This window comes from Sciurus carolinensis, chromosome 3, assembly GCF_902686445.1.
Source record: "Sciurus carolinensis chromosome 3, mSciCar1.2, whole genome shotgun sequence".
In the NCBI taxonomy this organism is placed as follows: Eukaryota; Metazoa; Chordata; class Mammalia; order Rodentia; family Sciuridae; genus Sciurus; species Sciurus carolinensis.
Window position 1 is genome coordinate 13,723,000 of NC_062215.1, and position 8,126 is coordinate 13,731,125.

Sequence of the window (8,126 nt, forward strand, 5' to 3'; positions counted from 1 at the left end):
TAAAATAATGGCATTTGCAGGTAAATGGATAGAGTTGGAGAATATCATGCTAAGAGAAATAGGCCAAGCACAAAAAACCAAAGGCCGAATGTTTTCTCTGATAAGTGCATGACAATATATAATGAGTGGGTATGGCAGGGGGAAGAGAAGAATGAAGGAACTTTGGAGGTGTAGAGGAAAATGGGGTGGGAGGGGGCGGGGATGGAAAGATAGTAGAATGAGACAGACAGTATTATCTATATATATGTATGATTACATGAACGGTGTGAATCTACATTGTGTACAACCATAGAAATGAAAAGTTGTACCCCATTTGTGTACAATGAATCAAAATGCAGTCTGTAAAAATAAAAAAGATTTTAATAAAACAAAACAAAACAAAAAACCCTTCAATTGACTTTTTACTGCATTTAGAATAAAATGCCTACTCCTCACCCTGTCTTGTAGAGATTCCTGGAAGATCAAGGTCCCTCCCCATCTCAGCACGTAACCTTCCATTCTCCCCCGCCCTCTACCTACCTCCTCCTTGTCCATCAAATCTCAGGGGAAAGGTCTCATTCTTGGGTCTCACACTACCTCCCCCACCCCACTGAGAGCGTTCTGGGAATAGGAACCTGGCTGTGTCCTCTGCAGAGATCATGGCTCAGAAGTACTCATCATTATTTGTGAAAGAAATGAGGGCTTTGGTACAGTGGGGGCCTGGGAGTTAAGGCGAGGACGTACCAGTGGTTTCTCCTTCTGCTGACTTCACCCTGGTCCTCAGCCCGTGGCTGGGAACACTTCCCATAGCCAGTGCTCTCTGGAGCAAGCTGCTCTTTCTCCTGCCAGCACTCACCTTTCCAGAGCTCTGATCACTGCTCAGGGACCTTCAAAATCCAGGTTGGACACCCCCAAGATGACAGGTTGCCCAAATTGTTCCTGAAGATCTCAGGGCTCTTACAGGCACAATACTCTGCCCACCTCCCCCCCCAACTCTTCAGCCAAGGGGTCTTCTCCCTCATACCTCTCCTGTTACAATTAAATCTTGAGGGCTGGGGACACCGCTCAGAAGTCAAGTGCTTGGCTAGCATGCACGAAGCCCCAGGTTTGATTTCCTCCAGTGAAAACAAAACATCTGCCTGACTTCAAATTCCAAATCCACACCCATTAGGTTGGCTGTTATCAAGCAAATACAAAACAAAATTAACCAGAAAATATCAAATGCTGGCAAGGATGTGAAGATATCAGAACCCTTGTGCACTACCAAGAGGAACATAAAATAGTGCAACTGTTGTGCAAAACAGTACAGCATTTCCTCAGAAACTGAAACACAGCCAGGTGAGGAGGCACACGCCTGTAATCCCAGCAGCTCAGGAGGCTGAGGCAGGAGGATCAGGAATTCAAAGCCACCCTCAGCCATTTAGCGAGGCCCTGAGCAACTTAGTGAGACCCAGATTCAAAATAAAAAGGGTTGGGGATGTGGCTCAGTGGTTAAGTGGCCCTAGGTTCATTTTCCGGTAATAAAAAAAAAGAAAAAAGAAAAAGAAACACAGACTTACCGTCTGATCCAGCTATTCCACTTTGGTAACTGAGGACTTGAAGGCATGGTCTCAAGGAGATATCTGTGTGTCCATGCTTCCTGTAGCATCATACACAAGAGGCAAAAGGTGGACACTACCATGTGTAGAGGGATGAATTCTCACACACACCACAACACAGACGAACCCTGAAGACCTGGTAAGTGAAGTAAGACATTCACCAAGGGATGAACATCCTATGAGTCTACTTACATGAGTATACAGAGGAGTCAGGTTTATAGAGCAAAATAGAACGGTGGTTTGCCAGGGGCTGGTGGGGAGGAAATAGAGGTAATCATTTCACGAGTTCAGTTTGGGAATAAGAAATCTGGGGTTGGGCCTGTGGTTCAGTGGCGGAGCGCTTGCCTAGCATGTGTGAGGCGCTGGGTTTAATCCTCAGCACCGCATAGAAATAAACAAATAAAATAAAGGCATTCTGTCCATCTACAACTACGAAAAAAAGTTTTTCTAAAAAGAAAAGTTCTGGGACTGGGTATATAGCTCGTCGGTAAAGTGCTTACCTCACATGCACAAGGCCCTGGGTTCAATCCCCAGCACCACCAAAAAAAAAAAAAAAAAAGTTCTAGAGATGGATGGTGGTGATGATTGTACAAATATGTAAATATAGTTAATGTATGTGTAAAAATCGTTAAAATGAGCTGCATCAGTGGTGCACACCTGTAACCCCAGCTGCTCCAGAGGCTGAGGCAGGAGGATCACAAGTTGGCCAGTCTGGGCAACTTAGCAAGAGCTTGTCTCAAAATAAATTTTTCTTCTTTTATTGTGGTACTGGGGACTTAACACAGGAGCACTCTGCCAGTGAGCCACATCCCAGTCATTTTTTAATTTTACTTTTGATTTTGAGACAGTCTCTTACTAAGTTACCTAAGCTGACCTTGAACTTGTCATCCTCCTGCCTCAGTCTCCTGAGTCACTGGAATTGCAGGTGTGCACCAGACCCCTGAGTCAAAATAGAATTTTTTAAAAGGGTCTGGGATGCAACTTAGCATGCACAAGGTCCTGGGTTCAATCCCCAATACAGAAAGGAAAAAAAATCTAGATACAGCTATTGGGGGTTGTCATGATTGGAAGGGCACTAGCATTAGGTTGAAATGTGTGCCCCAAAGTATGAGAAAAGATCTTAGGTTCTAATTTTTGCTGTGTAGATTTAACAAGGTTCCCTTTATTTTTTTTCTCTTCTTCTTTTTTTTTTTTTTTTTTTTTTTTGCGGTGCTGGGATTGAACCCAGGGCCTTGTGTCTGTGAGGCCAGCACTCTACCAACTGAGCTACATCCCGGCCTGGCCCTTCATGTTTTGAGTGTGAGCCCAACTGCTCCTCTGCTGGCGGTTTATTTTTAAACTGACCCGTGCTCCCCACCGCTTCTTTTTCTTCCTCATCTCCTTCCCCACCTCCCCAACCACAGGGGAAACAAGATTAATTTTCTCCCCATTCCATGCCAGGTTATCATGTCCCTTCACTCACTGACCACAAGAGTGAAGGAATCTGTGTCCCCAAGGCAAAGCAGACCTTGCTGTGGTCAGCAGGTCTGAGGAAACAGGCATCGCAAGCACACCATCTGAACATGCACCTAGTCTTCTGAAAGGCACACCCAGAGCCCAGTCCTACATTTCCCCTATAAAAGCCCCTGGTTCCCCTTCGAAGGGGAACAGTAGCTCTTGAGACCCTCCTCTGCTATTCTCCTTACTTGCTAGTCAATCAATTAAACTTCTTTTTCCTTCTTCTCAAAAACCCTGCCCTCATTATTTGGATTGGCCCTGGGAAGAAGGACTGAGCTTTTGGTAAGAGAGAAACCACCCTCAGAGGTGTCTGCCTAAATTTTGATAATTTTGCTCCATTCCTTGCTGTGGACTGAACATTCCGTTTTGAGATTCTAAAACTAAAAACCATATCTCAGAGCATCTTAGACCTTATTTTAAGAATCATGACAACTTTCACATAATAGGAAGACTTGATGAGATACACGTAGCTACCCTCCACTTTCTTTGCAGAATGGTCCTCTATAAATACTCCTTTGACAAAACACTTATTGTACCCCACACGCACAATGGTAAACATCACTCCACCTTCCACGACAAATCTGTAACGGGCAACATCCTCCCTCTTGAATATGGGCAGATCCCTTCCTACCCATTATATAATTAGTCTGTTCATTGTATATTTATCACCTGATTCTATTCTAGGAAATGAATGTGAAAGGGAGTACCTTCCCACAGTCTTCACAGCTAGGCAGCCACGTAGCATAAACATGACAAATAATTGAGACAGAACATCCACAGCACGGAGTTAAATGTCCAGGGTCCCAGCTGCCTTTGAAGACTAGCCCTTAATTGTCTTTCACCAGTGATGAATAGTCAGGCCTTGTTCTTGCTCTTTGAACCTGATGGACACACACTGGAAATGGAACACTTTGACCTGTTCCTAATTTAGCTTTCAGAAAACTCCCCGTTCCCTTATTACAGCTGGTGTCCTTTCCAGAAAAGATTATGATCTCCTTTAATAGTTTACCAAACTTAGACTCAAATTCACAGAAGAATATGCAGATGCCGTTCCAGCTTTCTCAACCAGAAAGTCCTCTGTACCCTAACAGATCCATTACCACGGCTTGCAAGGGAAGGGTGATTTATCCAACAAACACATTCAATTCCTTGTTTGGGTCAGGCAAAAAAATCTGGTGCCGTGAATACAAAAATGTAAGGTCATTCCTGAGATCGAAAAGTACTTTTGGGGAGCTGAAGATGTAACTCCGTGATAGAGCACTTATCTAGCAAGTACAAGGCCGTAGGTTCCATCCTCAGAAACACACACACATATCCACAGAATATATTTTTGCTGGGTATGTAGTAAAGGCTAGGTAATGGAGATGTGCAGATATGTAAGGCAGACAGGGGTCCCCTACCCAAAAAGAAGCTTATGACATAGAGTGGGAGATTAGATATGTGAGTGAACAAACTATGGTGAAAGAAACAAGTAGACTAAGTTAAAAGAATGATGGACAAGACTCACTTAGACAAGGTAGAAGGATGGTGTCCTCATCACCTTTTACCTGAATAACTTCAATAACCTTCTAATAAATCTATTTGCACCCCAAGGCATTTGTGCTGGTTGCTAAGGATGCTCTTGATCCAGCTAACCACATGATAAACTCCCTCACCTCCTTCATGTCATTACTCAAAAGACATTCTCTCATCTGGGCCTGGTGGTGCACACCTGTAATCTCAGCTACTCAGGAGACTGAGACAGAAGGTCTGCAAGTTCAAGGCCAGCCTCAGCAACTTAGCAAGCCCCTGTCTCAGATTTTCAACAAACAGGTTCGGGATGTAGCTCAGTGGTGGAGTGCTTGCCTAGCATGTGTCAAGCCCTGAGTTCAACCCCCAGTACCATGTATGAACAAAAAAGATACCTTGGCCATCCTAATTCAATTTTGCATATACACACACTGCCTGTTCACACATACATACTTTATTTTCCATTTTGAGCTTTATTTTTTTTCCTCCTTATGTTATGAAGCATAACAACCCACATCTTCCCGAACCCACCACCTAATCAGTATCTAATCTGAATATTTCATGAAATCCCAAAACTACCAAAAATCAATTTCCTATTATTCACGAGTAAAAAAGAATGAGAAAATTCTTCATGTTTGGATGGGATGATCTATATCATTCATATCTCTTTTAGTCCATAAAGTGAAAAAAGAGCAGAGAGTAGAACAATGGATATGCTATGCTGCCATTTACCTAAAGGGAGTGCCGGGAAAACACACACGTGTATGACTTGTGCGTGTGGAAAAATCTACTTAAAATGATCCTCTCCGGGGAGAACAGGGTGGCTAGAGGTAGGGTAGGAGGGTGTTGTGCACTCTTTTTCATGTCGGGAATGTTGTGAATGTGTAACCTATTGTATTCGTGTGCCCAGGTGCCAAAACAAAGTGCCACAGACTGGGTGGCTTAGAACACAAAAATGTATTTTCTCGAATTCTGAAGGCTAAAAGTCTGAGATGGAGACATCATCGGGATTGGTTTCTTCTGAGGTTTCTCTCCTTGGCTTGTACATGGGTGCCTTCTTCCTATCTTCACGTGGTCTCCTTTCTGTGAGTGTCTGCATCCTAAAGCTCTCATTATAACAAAACCAGCCATACTGCATTAGGGCTCACCTAATGACCTCATTTGCCTTAATCATTCTTTAATGGCCCTGACTTTATTGGGGGTTAGAACCTCAACATAAGAATTTTCAGGAGAGGGAGACAATTCAGCTCATAACACCTATTGAGAAAGAGGGAAAAAGAGAGAGAGAGACAAAGAGAGAGAGAAAGAGGGAGGGAGAGAGAGAGAGAGAGAGAGAGAGAGAGAGAGAGAGAGAGAATGAATATGAATGGGGGAAAGAGAGAGAGAATATGAATATGAATGAGGAAAAGAAAGAAGGAAAATGTTTAGATTTACCTCCTGTAACCTTTTCTAGGGCTAGAGACTAACCGAGAGTTGCAAGAATTCTCAGCAACCATAAGATGTTCTGTTGCGGGCTTCACACAGCTCTTCTGCTCCTTGTCCTAAGATCTCCTAAGCATCAGAGGTCCCGGTTCAGCCTTCACTTCTGGAGCAGGAGCCTTCCCACTTCTTTCCACTAGACTCCTTCAGGGACCTGGCACCTGACTCAGTTCAGAGACTCAAGAAAGGTTGCTGTTTGCCTCTTTTGCAAACCAGGGAGCTTTGAACCCTCCCTTTCCTGGTAGGCACTTTGATCCCTGTACTACTCTTCAGAGCACGTAATTGCATAGCACTTCTCCACTTGTACAGGAACCCCTGGGAGTCCAGAGGTGCTTTCGGAGGGTCCACGAAGACAAACTGTTTTCATGATAACATTAAGGTGTCGTCTGGGGCTGGGACTGGGGCTGAGTGGTAGAGCACTTACCTCACACGTGTAGGGTGCTGGGTTTGATCCTCAGCACCACATAAAAATAAAAAAAGATATTGAGTCCATCTACAACTAAAAAATATTTTTTTAAAGATGTAATTCACCTTTATGTGCCATGAAGCTGTCCAGAAGCTACCAACATGATAGCAAAATGGACTGACCACCCAAGCAGATGAGAGAATCTGGTTATCTTTTTTAAGTCAGACATTGAAGAGAGTTTTTAAAACATAAAATAATGCCACCTTTAACCCTACATTGTTTTTTAAAGTATTTTTTCATTAATAAATGGTGTTTATGTTAACATATAGTGAGTTTATTATTTTAAATACACACACTTGTTTTAGCTTTGATTTGTAATACAGTAAATATCTAGAGATACAAATCATAAAAACAAAAGCTCTTTGCAATAGTCAATAATTTCTAAGAACTGGGCTTGGTGGCACAACCCTGTAATTCCAGCAACTCAAGAGACTGAGGCAGGAGGATCTCAAGTTCAAGGCCAGCCTCAGCAATTTAGTGAGACTCTCAGAAACTTCATGAGACCTTGTCTCAAAATAAAAAATTAAAAGAACTAGGGATGTAGTGCAGTGGTAAAGTACCTCTGGGTTCAATCTTCAGTAAAAGAAAAAAAAGACTGTAAAAAAGTTCTGAACCACTAAATCTGAGAACCCCTCTTTCAGTGTCTTCCAGCTGGAGAAGGAAAGCACAAATCCTTAAGGCTAAGCTTTTACTATCATTAGCACCAGTACCAGATGATGCATGTTACATTAGCACTGGTTCCCAAAGTCAGATATTAAATTGTCTCAGAGAGTCAAGGAAGACTCCTAAAGGAGAAGGCTACTAGACTGAACCCCCAAATAAGGGAAGTATGTACCAAATAGGTTCAATAGAGGGGCTGATTGTGCTGGGAGGAAAAGGAAAATTTCACAGAGATTGAGATGTCTGTGCTGAACCTCAGTGCAGATAGAATTGCTTTTCCCACTAACAAAGGGACCACAAATTTCAACATCAAATTCCTTTGTCTCTTTAAAAAAATAAATGACTTAGCTGGGCTCAGTGGAACACTTCTAAAATGTCAGCAACTCTGGAAGCTGAGGCAAGAGAATCGCAAGTGCAAGTTTGAGGCCAGTCTGGGCAATTTATAAGACTCTGTCTCAAAATAATCTGGAGTTGCTGGGATTATAGATGTGTACCACCATACCCTGCCACAATTTATTTTTTCTATTTTTATTTTTTACATAATTGATTGAATTACCCATGCTTACCTTAGCAAGATTCTTTATTTTGGGACACATCGAAGTTTATCTTAAAAACACAAATTTCTCCTGGCCAAAAACTGCCCAGAGCATCAAATTAAAAAGCTACTGCATAGCATAGCAAAGAGTGTGAAGACAGAACCTACAGAATGAGAGAAAATATTTGCTAGCTACTCTTCTTACAGAGGAGTAATAGTCAGAATACATAAAACACTTGAAAAACTTACCACCACAAAAAACAAATAACAATCAATAAACAGGCAAAAGAAGTAAACAGACACTTCTCAAAAAAAGAAATAAACAGTCAAAAACATTATATTAAAATGTTCAAATCTTTAACAATTAGGGAAATGCAAGTCAAAACTACACCAAGAGAGCTCG